The sequence below is a fragment of the Bufo gargarizans genome, chromosome 2 (genome assembly GCF_014858855.1).
Source record: "Bufo gargarizans isolate SCDJY-AF-19 chromosome 2, ASM1485885v1, whole genome shotgun sequence".
NCBI classification, from domain to species: domain Eukaryota; kingdom Metazoa; phylum Chordata; class Amphibia; order Anura; family Bufonidae; genus Bufo; species Bufo gargarizans.
In genome coordinates, this window is record NC_058081.1 from 68,328,801 (window position 1) to 68,342,918 (window position 14,118).

Sequence of the window (14,118 nt, forward strand, 5' to 3'; positions counted from 1 at the left end):
ACCTTACCTGTTGTTATGTTTGGTGTGGGTATATGTTCTGGGGTTGTTGTACGTCTAGTTATTGTTCCGTGTCTGGTCAGTGTTTGGTGTATTCTGTCCGGCATGGATGCTAGATGTTCCCCTGTTTGTCTGTTGTGACCTCCGGAAGGGGGTCCCATGGTTTCCCGGATGGGTGAACCAAAAGTCATGTCTATGAGCTTTTGCTGGATTGCTGGTTCCTGTGTGTCAGTACGTGTTTGGATTGCAGTTAGTTTGTATGGGTTCCAGTTTATCTTAGTGTGTTCTTCTTTGGTGCCTTTCAGCAGCTGCGGCAGGTAAGTCACCAAGTATTCCGTTGTTCTTGGTTCAGTGGTTTCTTACCACTGGATACTTACCTGCCGTTCCACTTGGCTTTTCTCAGCAACTAGGCCGGTTGAGACTCCTGTTTATCTGTTTCTTGGAAGAACAGGTCGTCTCTCCCCTGCTCCTATGTGAGGGATTATCAGGGCGACTCAGGGTCTTAGGTATACTGGGTGTGAGCCGTCCTACCATCCAGGTCCGCTCATATGGTGAGGAGTTAGGGCGAGGATTAGGGACGCTTTAGGTGGTGACCTGCTCCCTTATCCTGGCATCCTGGCCTAGCTGCTTCCCTGCATACCCTAATATCGTACGGTGGAGAGTTTTCCCCACTCCCCACAGTGACACCGGCTTGATTCTAGCCCTACTGAGCCCCTGAGGCAGAGCACTGGCTTGGTGAAGTGCATGAAGTTTTTTTGAAAAAAAAAGTGACGGCAGCCTTGAAAAAAAACACATAAAAAAATATCTTTCAAGGGAGTCTGTTACCTACTTTAGGCGTTCTAGACCGTTCATATCACATTATTGTGCAGTTCCCCCTGATTTAAACAGTACCTTTATTGTATATGTCCCATTAGGTCTAGCGAGTGACAAAGGGCGGCGTTATGGCCGCAAGTGCCCACCTAACCACTCCCTTTGCAATGCTCTGGCCTGTCCTGCCTCCTCTGTGCACCATCCTCCTCTGCCTCTGAGATCTCACACTTGCACCGTTTACCACCGAACTAGGAGGGCAAGGCGGGCCGGAGGACTGCAAGGTGAGTGGTTAGGCAGACACATCGGCGAGGTGCCTGGGGACTTGCAGCCTTAACGCTGCCCCTGGGCACTTGTGAGACCGAATTAGCATATTGTTATAAACTTGTTTTTTCAGCTTCTCTGCGTGGGACATATACAATAAAGGTACTGTTTAAATGAGGGGGAAATGGCAATAACTCGTTATGAGAGGTCTAGAACGCTAAAAGTAGGTGACAGACTCCCTTTAAAGAATTGTACGAGCGCTACACAGAAAACCTACGATCATGGTGGGAAGTCCAATCCCTAGATAATTATATTAAAAACAACATAGTACCCAAAGGCCCTATGATCCACATTATACCAGCCCAAAGATCCAGATCCACACAATGACTTGAAAAGTGGGAGAAGGAATCAATTTCTGGTTCAGTTCAATTCATGCAGATACTATTAGAGGAAGAGCGTATTATTTTGGACAGATCATCTAAACATCTGAATGGCCTCATAGGAAGAGCACTTAAATATAAAACAGATCCAGGCTTCTCCAGGAAAGAAACCATCCTACAGACGAGTGTAGAACGTTTTCAAACGACACTTGGACAGAAAACATAAACAGTTTGTAAGAGACCTTTAAAAGGGTTGTCCGGGTTCAGATCTGAACCCGGACATACCCATATTTTGACCCAGGCAGCCCCTCTGATGTTAGCATCGGAGCATGTCATGTTCCGATGCACTCTCTTGCCATGCGCTGGATCACGTAGGGCAAAGGCTTTATTATTTACAATAATACACTGCTGGGCAGTGCTAAAGCCCGCTGATCAGTGCTAGTGACGTCACCGGGCTCACTGCTGGGGGAAAGCCTCCACCTGGCAGCCCTAAGAGCCCTGTTCAACACCGGAACTCCTGAAAATGCCTTTGCCCTGCACGATTCAGCGCAGGGCAAAGAAAAGCATCAGGGCATGAAATGCTCCAATGTTCTTGTCTGGGGGGCTGCCTGTTATGATCAATGTGGGGTAAAAACTCCACACTAAACGCAGGAGGGAAGGGGAACAGTAACTGGGGCTGGAAACTAGGGAAGAAACAGGCCACCTCCTAAACAACCCTAATCCGGGCCCTAACTACCTATCAATATGAATAGACCTTGAAGGTGGAAATATATATATGCAGGATACCTAGGCCCTTATATCCCTATAAGGCCCTGGAATGAGATTAGGACCAGAGACAACCCATTACTCCCCCGATGGACGAATGAAAGTCTCTGTCTCTGGCCCAGATACAAACAATAGGGAATATAACAAACACAAAACAATAAGAAAAGACAAGACTTATCTGAAAGTAGAAAACTGCCAACTCTAGAAGCACCACAGAGTACAACCGACCAGCTAGATAGAAGGCAGGAAGAAAATATATAAACCGCACCTTCAAGAGTGAGAAGCAGCTACTTATGGGAAAAGTAAATCACCAACAAGCAACACCTGTTGCCAGTCTCTCCGATCTCCTGGTACCTGCCACGGGAACGTCCGTGACACTGCCTGCGTGAAATTCTCAGTATGTCTTGGTTCAGCTCTGAATCCGGACAACCCCTTTAATGAGTTTCATGAAAAAACGTGCGTTTGGCTTTTTTTTTTACCAATTTCCTCTACAGACATTGACTCTTCAGATACTGAAATCAGAACTGGACCAGAAGTTATAGGGGCCAGAGAACAGGGGCAGATGGGATAAAAAATGGCCACAAAAAGGGGAGCACTCAGGAACTCCACCAAATCTACAGGGTGGAAAAACAATCGGGGCAAGCCCAATGTATCCACAGTATCCCCCTCCTCTTCCTCTAGAATCAGGGGGAGGTGTGAACACCCTTCCTTACCAACTCAGAGACAGGGAAGGTGTTAGATCCCAGAAAGCAGGATAACACACAGAGCATAATAATCAGGTCATAAACTTATCATCTAGGACCTTGACGGAATGTGAAACATAGGTGTTATCCAAGGGTTTATCATTTGTACCCACTACTAAGTTTAATGCATTTGATTGGGTCCAAGATATAAAATTATGAAAAAATGAAGATGGCACAAATTTTACAAGACTCGATATGCTCGACCGGGCATCCTCGTGATTTGGGAGGGATTTGGATATTTTCTTCATTAGCAGAGGAAGGGAGTAAAGAAATAGGGCAGGGCCTGTTCACGACACTTAGGGTACTTTCACACTTGCGGCAGGACGTATCCGACACGCTGTTCACATGTCGGATTCCTCCTTCCGCTATTTCGCCGTGCCGCCGGACCGCCGCTCCGTCCCCATTGACTCCCCATTGACTATATAGTCAATGGGGACGGAGCGGCGGTCCAGCGGCACGGCGAAATAGCGGCAGGACGCATCCGACATGGTGAACAGCCTGTCGGATCCGTCCTGCCACAAGTGTGAAAGTAGCCTTAAAAAAGAAGGAAGTACCAGACATAGACATCTTTACAACACTGTTAATTGACCATTTACTAAATATTCCCTATTATCTTTGAACCCTCTGACAAAGGGGGAATGTAGTCAGGAGCGGATTGGCCATAGACCTCACAGGAAAGTTTCCCGCTGGGCCGATGCCCAGGGGGCTACCTGAGCCCTCCTTGGGGCCGGCCAGTGGAAGTTTTTGGTGATGTATTTTGTGCTGCTGGCAGTATTTTGAGATGGACTGTGGTATTTGGCTCTGTTGGGGTAGTATAATGTGCCACAATATGGTATTGCTAGCCTTGCCTTCCATCAATTTGGATCCAACTACAAAACGGGGCTACTTTTAGTATTTTTTCCAGGGCCACTTTATGTTCCTTGTCGGCCCCTGAACATGGTACTGATGGATCATACTATGTATCTGAAACATATCATGTTATCAGCTGTTGAATGATAAATCTTGCCATGGTATTCGAACATCAAATCCCACAGAGGAATTTTCTAATTGACTAGAAGGGATCCTACTGGATGGGTTTAAAAAAAGGCATATTATCTAGGGAGGAGCTTAATTTTTTTTTTTACCTAAGAACACCCAAATTGAACGTTTTATGCCCTCCCAAAAATTTGCAAGGGGCTCTCCTCACTAAAAGGTAGGCCATTAGTATCTGGGGTAGATTCCATCACTCAAAACGCTAATCTTGTCTCCTTTTGTGTCCTCCCCACCATCTTTTGTGTGAGATGCCACTAATCTACTAATAAAATTGATAATATACCGGTAGATGAGGGGGTACTTCTGGCTTCTATTGGTGTTGAGACCCTGTATACTAGTATCCCACATAATTGGGAGTCTAAAAGCTGTTGATTATTTTCTTAATACTAGAGGAATTCAATTCCAAACCTATAATCAATTCATACATGAGATATCCTAGTTCTACCACCAGCTCAGGGACACTGCTATAGGCAACCTGTGGCAAAACTAACCTCGCCACTGGGTTTTGGAGGGGGCTGTTTGCCACCCTCTTGCCTCAGGATTATGGCCCATATCCTAACTTTGAAGGAGAAGACAGACCGGCCGCACAGCCTAAATCTGTGGAACTGTTTTGGGCCGGAAAGCCATGCTTGCGGTCGGCCAAATGTGACTTCCATGGAATTCGGGAACCCCTGCTCAGATCTGTGTGATTTCTGGATATATTGTTCACCCAGATCAGAGCTATCCATGGATGTATAAATTATGGGGATATGTGGGGTTTTGAGGTGGTTTCTGTGTTTTGGGGAAAAATGTGTGCTTTCTGCATGTGAATGATTAAGTTATTCCATTAGGTTTGGTAATTGTATCACAGGCAGAGCTCATTGTGTTTTGGTAATTGTATTTTGTTGATTGCGTCAAAGACAATGCCTATTCTGTTATTGAGTGTGTCACAGACAATGCCATTGTGTTTGTTAATTGCGTCACAGACAATGCCATTGTGTTTGTTGAATGTATAGTTTTTGTGTTTAAACTGTAAGGATCGGCTGCTATGTTATGTCCTCAGTTCCCAACCAGGTCCACGGGGGTGGTACCCTTGTTGGAATATGTGTATATAATTCAATGCTTTTGTGTTCAATAAAGAGTTCCTGTTTTACCCTTCTGTCACCGCCAGTCCTGTGAGAAGGTCTTGCAGACGTTCTTCTCTCTCTCTTGTATGATGTTCTTTGTTTTGGTTTCACTTTCTCATCTCCTTTCCTTCTGCCAGGTGCCACTTATTCAGACTAATCCTTTTCCTTTATATTCCCTCCCATACTGCCTCACTTTGCGGTTTATATTACTTCCTGGATGAAGTGGTCATTGCTGGAGGCTGTGTCTGCTGTTTGTTCAGATAAGTCCTTTACTTTATTGTGTTTCCTTGCTGTCTTGATTCTAGGTGACCCTGACTCCGTCAGTATTAAGTGTAGGGAGCCGGTGGTAGGGTCCCCTCACTATTATAGGGTTTTCAGGTGTCACACAGACTTAGGTACGTGGGCATGCAATCGTCTACCATAAAGACCTTTGCATGGGCATAGCAGTCAGGGAGAGCTCTTAGGGTTTTATAGGGCTCAGCTATATGCTCCTTAGTTTAGGATCAAGCCAGTCGCTCGTTTATTTATAAGTTCCAGCTTTCTGCTAACTTCATCCGTGACACCTTCATCATGTTGAGGCTGGTGTTTGGGTAACTGATCGACACTGGGGATTGCTATACGCTGAAGATTTGCTATACTCCCCTGGCTATAACTACTAGCTCTTGTAAGAGCTGTTCCTGCTTCCTGTTGTGGTTACGGTTTAGAGTGGAGTGCTTGGAGAACTTGGGAAGCACTAGGAGGTACCCAGTCGGGGTGCCAGGACTGTTAAACAAAACATGCAATGCAACAGCTCACTGCAAACCAAATAAAGTACAAAATTGCGTCACAATTGCAAATGCTATACTAATAAGTTAGAGATGCTTGGCAAATCATTTTGTACAAAATTATTTGAGCCCGTCTGCCGCACGTCAAGGCGATCTCTAGTTAGATGGGTTCCTAACACTAAATTCTATCTGTTATGCGCCATGACGGCTATCATATAATTCAGCAAGTGTAGGTACCCAGTCGGGGTGCCAGGAGATCCGTTACTTTGGTGGCAAGCAGTGGGATGGCGTCCTAGTGCAAGGAGAAGTAGCTCAGAGACACTGTTTGTGGAGCATATTGAGGGCAACGCTAGTATCCGTACAGCGCCCCTGGCTACAGCAGGATGGAATCGGCTAGTCTTCGGACAGCGTTCCACTACAATGAGGGGGATTACATGGACTGGAGGGATGCGTCTGACATGAGGCCCTGGAAGATGTACAGCGTCGGCGGGGTGAGAGTCTCCCCAGTGAGGAGCAGCAGTTGCGCATGCGAGTGGCCCTGCGAATGCCCCTTCTGGGAGAGCAGCCCCTGGATGAGTGGGTGACAGAACTCGAGAGCCAAGGAGCTTTGGCTAGATGACGCCTACCAGGCACTCTGGTGGTATGTGATACGGCACTCCCCCTGGATGGCTGAGCACGACAGACCTGGGGGTGAGGATTAAGATGGCCCTGGCCTGTTGTTTGAGTCCTTTGCAGAACCAGAGTTTGGAGACGCTGGAGAGTCCCGTTTCTGGGATATCTATGACTACAGGGAGGCTATGCATGATTGGGCTACAGCGAGAGAGGTGAGACAAGACCTGGCATCTCTAGTGACAATGGAGTGGGAGCTGGAGCAGGATTACCAATACTTCCTCAGCTCAATTCAGCCCCAATATATACTGCTGGAGAGCTGGGTGGCAGTCCCATACCTACAACCCTACAGCTGGGAAGACCCGACTGAAGTATCCCCTGCTTCAGTACCAGCTGCGGAGGTAGGGGACCTCATAGACTGGTCCTGTGGGGAAACCCATATGGCAGGTGGAGATGGGACCGAGGTCTCTCACCGGCCCTACAGGGATGCTGGGCAGTCGGCCCAGATCCCCAACCGCAGCCGGATTTTCAGGGAGTAGGGACAATCGGTCCTGCTCCCCAGCGGCAGTATGTTTTGCAGGGAGAGAAGAGCATCGTCTCCATTCCCCGGCGTCAGTGTACCTTGAAGGAAGAGGAGACAACCGGTCTCTCTCCCGAACCACAGGGGGAAAGCACCCCTAACTCCGGTGGTGCAGATGGGACCGCAGTCTCTGCACCAGGCCTACCGGGATGCTGGACGGCCGGTACAGATCCCCCACCAACTCTGCAGGAATGCCAGGAGGAGGAGTTAAGCGATCCCTCCTCTCCACAGCTGATCCGCAACAAGGTCCTGGGGGTAGGATTCCTTTACCCCATCCCAGCGGAAGAGCTGGCATCTGGGCAGAGCGCAGTTGGCCTCTGCTCTCCCCTATACTCTTATCTAGAGGCTGACTCCCCACAGACTAGCCTAGCTGATGTGCTGGCACAAGGGCAGAGTACCGCTGATCCCTGCCCACAAAGCAACCTCCACTCCAAGCCAGGGAGCAACACAGAGACCGGGAGTACCAGTTACCAACATAACCTTGGTGGACTCACTGGACAGAGACAGGCTACCAAATTCAACAGGTCCAGTATTTGGTTGTGGGTGGACTGCCAGACTAACTCAGATACCGACCGACCTGAGGTCAGGTATCTGGTTAGTCTTCCCTGGGAGGGGGAGATGTGTGGCGAAACTAACCTCGCCACTGGGTTTTGGAGGGGCCTGTTTGCCAGCCTCTTGCCTCAGGATTATGGCCCATATCCTAACTTTGAAGGAGAAGACAGACCGGCCGCACAGCCTAAATCTGTGTTTTGGGCAGGAAAGCCATGCTTGCGGTCGGGAACCCCTGCTCGGATCTGGTTGATTTTTGGATATGTTGTTCACCCAGATCAGAGCTATCCATGGATGTATAAATTATGGGGATATGTGGGGTTTTGAGGTGGTTTCTGTTTTTTGGGGAAAAATGTGTTGTAACGGGGCGCCGAAGGTGCAATCGGTCTCCCATCAGCCGCAGATCTGCTGCTTAGCTTTGAGAGTGAGGATCTGTGTTCGGCCTCGTTCCCAGGACGGCTTTGCTAGCTGGGAGGCTTCCTGCTCCTAGGTCTGCCTTGAGCGCCGAGCTGATCACTCAGTGCTCGACTTGCCTGTCTATCGGTCATGTGACGCTGGCCATGTCACATGACCCTCACTCCCCAGGTCCCGGGGAAGTAATCTCAAACTAGTCGGCTTTCCGGAGGGGTTAGAAGGAGATGACAGGCTTTATCCAAAAATGGCTTTTAGACAATGTTACATTCGCAGAAGCAGCCCCGTCATATATATAGTGGAGAGAGCACATCGTATCCCAACAAGAAAACCACCACCAGGGTCAGCACCAAGACCACTGTTAGTTAAAATGGTATCTGTAAGAGAACGTGATTACATCCTTAGGTGGAAACGAGAGGTACAGACGGCGAAATACAATAACACTAATATAGAGATATACCCAGATTTTTCCAAAGTTACGCAGGACAAAAGAATAGAATATAAGGAAGTAAAGAAGAGACTTATACAAGCGCAAATAAGATACTCTATGAGGTACCCTGCGAAACTACGGGTTATTTATGGAGAAACAGTTCAATTTTTTTCTAACCCAAGTGATGCAGCCGACTGGATGGACTCCAAGGGCATCAAATAAGTTACCTGCAGTAATTAAGGGGGGAGCTGGGGGGGGGTCGACGGTAGAGGGGAGGGGAGGATAGCTCATTGTTAGAGACCTATGAGTAGCACTCAGCGACTCGCAGGTCAGTATGGGGGCAGAGGGGGGGTTTCTTTCCGCAGGGGGCCGTCGAGATATGGAGGGTGTGCCCTTGCCCTTCTGCCCAGGCCGTCCTAAATCCAAAAAATTAAATAAAAAAAAATAATAAATAAATAAAATGTCCAGAATACTGACATGGATAAAATTAAGAGATGCGCAGTGTTTGATTTAGTTTCTAGACATTTACCAGCTAAAGTTGCGCTGTTAGAAACGCACTTATCGGAGGAAAAAGTGGCGGCGCTCAGCGGAAGGAGATGGGCCTCTTATCAGGGGCGGACTGGGCCGGGGGGCAGGGGGGCAATTGCCCCCCGGGCCTCCCTGGCTTGCTGTCCCGGCCGGCCGGGCCGGAATGAACTGCCACTTTAAGCCAGGGAGACGGGGAGCAGGGGAGGCGTGTTGCCGGCAGCCTATCAGACAGGCCGCCGGACCGGCGCAGGCGGCGCGATGACGTCATCGGCGCGATGACGTCATCGCGCCACCTGCGCCGGTCCTGCGGCCTGACTGAGCCGCTGCGCTGCCGTAAAGTGATTAGATCTGTGCTGGCTGGAGGCGGGACCGGAGTATTCCAGAGAAGCAGGGAGGTAAGTATAAGTCTGACTGACATTTTTTTTTTCTTCTTTATTTCTGTCCCTATCTGGCTACTGGCCCTGGGCCTGGCACTTTATGAGGGGGGTGGGGGGCACAATCTGGCTAGTGGCTACTCCTGGCACATTATAGGGGGGCCCCTATCTGGCTACTCCTGGCACATTAGTGGGGGGCCCTATCTGGCTACTGGCACATTAGTGGGGGGCCTATGGCTACTGGCAGATTATATGGGGGCCTATGGCTACTGGCACATTATGGGGGGGCTATGGGTACTGGCACATTATGGGGGACCTATGGCTACTGGCACATTATGGGGGCCTATGGCTACTGGCACATTATGGGGGGGCTATGGGTACTGGCACATTATGGGGGACCTATGGCTACTGGCACATTATGGGGGACCTATGGCTACTGGCACATTATGGGGGGCCTATGGCTACTGGCAGATTATAGGGGGGCTATGGCTACTGGCAGATTATAGGGGGGCCTATGGCTACTGGCACATTATAGGGGGGGGGGCTAAGGCTACTTGCACATTATAGTGGGGGCGCTATGACTACTTGCACATTATATGGGGGGGCTATGGCTACTGGCACATTATGGGGGACCTATGGCTACTGGCACATTATGGGAGGCCTATGGCTACTGGCAGATTATAGGGGGGCCTATGGCTACTGGCAGATTATAGGGGGACCTATGGCTACTGGCAGATTATAGGGGGGCCTATGGCTACTGGCACATTATGGGGGGGCTATGGGTACTGGCACATTATGGGGGACCTATGGCTACTGGCACATTATGGGGGCCTATGGCTACTGGCACATTATGGGGGGGCTATGGGTACTGGCACATTATGGGGGACCTATGGCTACTGGCACATTATGGGGGACCTATGGCTACTGGCACATTATGGGGGGCCTATGGCTACTGGCAGATTATAGGGGGGCTATGGCTACTGGCAGATTATAGGGGGGCCTATGGCTACTGGCACATTATAGGGGGGGCTATGGCTACTTGCACATTATATGGGGGGGGCTATGGCTACTGGCACATTATAGGGGGGCCTATGGCTACTGGCAGATTATAGGGGGACTATGGGCTGATGGCAGATTATAGGGGGACTATGGGCTGATGGCAGATTATGGGGGCCCTATGGCTACTGGCACATTAGGGGGGGCCTATGGCTACTGGCACATTATGGGGGGCCTATGGCTACTGGCACATTATGGGGGGCCTATGGCTACTGGCACATTATAGGGGGGCCCTATGTGGCTACTGGCACATTATAGGGGGGCCCTATGTGGCTACTGGCACATTAGTGGGGGGGCTATGGCTACTGGCACATTAGTGGGGGGGCTATGGCTACTGGCACATTAGTGGGGGGGCTATGGCTACTGGCACATTAGTGGGGGGGCTATGGCTACTGGCACATTAGTGGGGGGCTATGGCTACTGGCACATTAGTGGGGGGGCTATGGCTACTGGCACATTAGTGGGGGGGCTATGGCTACTGGCACATTAGTGGGGGGGCTATGGCTACTGGCACATTAGTGGGGGGGCTATGGCTACTGGCACATTAGTGGGGGGCTATGGCTACTGGCACATTAGTGGGGGGGCTATGGCTACTGGCACATTAGTGGGGGGGCTATGGCTACTGGCACATTATAGGGGGGCCTATGGCTACTGGCACATTATAGGGGGGCCCTCTCTGGGTACTGGCACATTATAGTGGAGGGGGCCTATGGCTACTGGCACATTATAGGTGGGCTCTATCTGGCTACTGGCACATTATAGGGGGGCCCTATCTGGCTACTGGCACATTATAGGGGGGCCCTATATGGCTACTGGCACATTATAGGGGGCCCTATCTGGCTACTAGCACATTATAGGGGGCACTATGGGGACATTAGCTCAACTGGGGATATTACAAGGGGGTATTTTGTGCACTGTCTATTATAAGGAAAATTATTTCTACTGGGGGGGGGGGGGCATTATGGTGGGTTTTATTACTCCCCCATGGTATGACCCCCTAGTAGCAGCACCAGCCTCTCCCTGCTCTGCTATCCCTCTGCCCCTTCTCCAAATCCTTATTATGAAATCTTTCTCATTAGGATAAAACACAACATCAGCTCCGCCGAGCCCCCGACCAAAGTGTGGAAGTGGCGTCCGAGATCCCCAAGGGTCAAGTAACTGTAAGTTTTCAAATAAAATATGTTTATGTTATACACATATAGCCTACACTGTGCCACACAATATACAGTTTCTCCTGCAAAAGTCATCAAGTGTCATGGGGGGGACACAGAGCAGCGCCCAGCGGGGAGGAGAGAATACACGGATGCAACACTGTATCAGCCAGAAAATGACACTTTCGGCATTATACCAAAAATGCAATTTTCGGCTGATATGTTTCGGCGGCCGATATATCGGAGCATGCCTAGTTTATTTTGTTTTACTGTGTTGTAATTTACATGGCTGACAAAAGTGGCAAGGGGGGGGGGGGGTCAGGAGGAGGCAGGGGAAATGGGAAAGCAGGAGGGGGGCTCAGTGGGCCTCTGGGTGTTACTTGCCCCCTGGGCCAAAAGTTGCCAGTCAGCCCCTGCCTCTTATAAATATCATTTCTGCTACTCCGTATACTCTTGTGGAATCAGTGTTTATATACATAGACAGGTAGAATATGTCCCAATAGAACAACTAATAGATCAAGAGGGCCGATATATTTTTCTTCACTGTAAGTGGCAGGGTCAAAGGAGTATAATTGCGTTTATATACATTCCACCTCCCTTTACAGTGACTGTACAGGGAGTGCAGAATTATTAGGCAAATGAGTATTTTGACCACATCATCCTCTTTATGCATGTTGTCTTACTCCAAGCTGTATAGGCTCGAAAGCCTACTACCAATTAAGCATATTAGGTGATGTGCATCTCTGTAATGAGAAGGGGTGTGGTCTAATGACACCCTATATCAGGTGTGTATAATTATTAGGCAACTTCCTTTCCTTTGGCAAAATGGGTCAAAAGAAGGACTTGACAGGCTCAGAAAAGTCAAAAATAGTGAGATATCTTGCAGAGGGATGCAGCACTCTTAAAATTGCAAAGCTTCTGAAGCGTGATCATCGAACAATCAAGCGTTTCATTCAAAATAGTCAACAGGGTCGCAAGAAGCGTGTGGAAAAACCAAGGCGCAAAATAACTGCCCATGAACTGAGAAAAGTCAAGCGTGCAGCTGCCAAGATGCCACTTGCCACCAGTTTGGCCATATTTCAGAGCTGCAACATCACTGGAGTGCCCAAAAGCACAAGGTGTGCAATACTCAGAGACATGGCCAAGGTAAGAAAGGCTGAAAGACGACCACCACTGAACAAGACACACAAGCTGAAACGTCAAGACTGGGCCAAGAAATATCTCAAGACTGATTTTTCTAAGGTTTTATGGACTGATGAAATGAGAGTGAGTCTTGATGGGCCAGATGGATGGGCCCGTGGCTGGATTGGTAAAGGGCAGAGAGCTCCAGTCCGACTCAGACGCCAGCAAGGTGGAGGTGGAGTACTGGTTTGGGCTGGTATCATCAAAGATGAGCTTGTGGGGCCTTTTCGGGTTGAGGATGGAGTCAAGCTCAACTCCCAGTCCTACTGCCAGTTTCTGGAAGACACCTTCTTCAAGCAGTGGTACAGGAAGAAGTCTGCATCCTTCAAGAAAAACATGATTTTCATGCAGGACAATGCTCCATCACACGCGTCCAAGTACTCCACAGCGTGGCTGGCAAGAAAGGGTATAAAAGAAGAAAATCTAATGACATGGCCTCCTTGTTCACCTGATCTGAACCCCATTGAGAACCTGTGGTCCATCATCAAATGTGAGATTTACAAGGAGGGAAAACAGTACACCTCTCTGAACAGTGTCTGGGAGGCTGTGGTTGCTGCTGCACGCAATGTTGATGGTGAACAGATCAAAACACTGACAGAATCCATGGATGGCAGGCTTTTGAGTGTCCTTGCAAAGAAAGGTGGCTATATTGGTCACTGATTTGTTTTTGTTTTGTTTTTGAATGTCAGAAATGTATATTTGTGAATGTTGAGATGTTATATTGGTTTCACTGGTAAAAATAAATAATTGAAATGGGTATATATTTATTTTTTGTTAAGTTGCCTAATAATTATGCACAGTAATAGTCACCTGCACACACAGATATCCCCCTAAAATAGCTAAAACTAAAAACAAACTAAAAACTACTTCCAAAAATATTCAGCTTTGATATTAATGAGTTTTTTGGGTTCATTGAGAACATGGTTGTTGTTCAATAATAAAATTAATCCTCAAAAATACAACTTGCCTAATAATTCTGCACTCCCTGTATTATGTAAATTGATGGATTACATCTCGGTGCGAGAGGAATGCCCTGTGCTGGTGGTGGGCGATTTCAACTCGGTCATGGACATTAAAATAGATAGGATATCTACCATAACTAATTATGAACAAAATACTAGCGCAAATACGTCATTATTCAGAATAAGTAAAGAAATGGGATTGGTGGATATATGGCGATCTTTGTATGGTAATAAACAAGTATATTCATGCTTTAGTAATACGTATAGGTCCATGTCACGAGTTGACCTTGCCCTCGCCAGCCCCAGGCTCATCAATAGGGTAAAAAAAATGAGCTATGAAAGCCACGGTATTTCCGATCACTCACCGGTCACTGTAACAGTGGATAGTTATAACAAACCTAAGGAGGATAGAATCTTTAAACTCAATC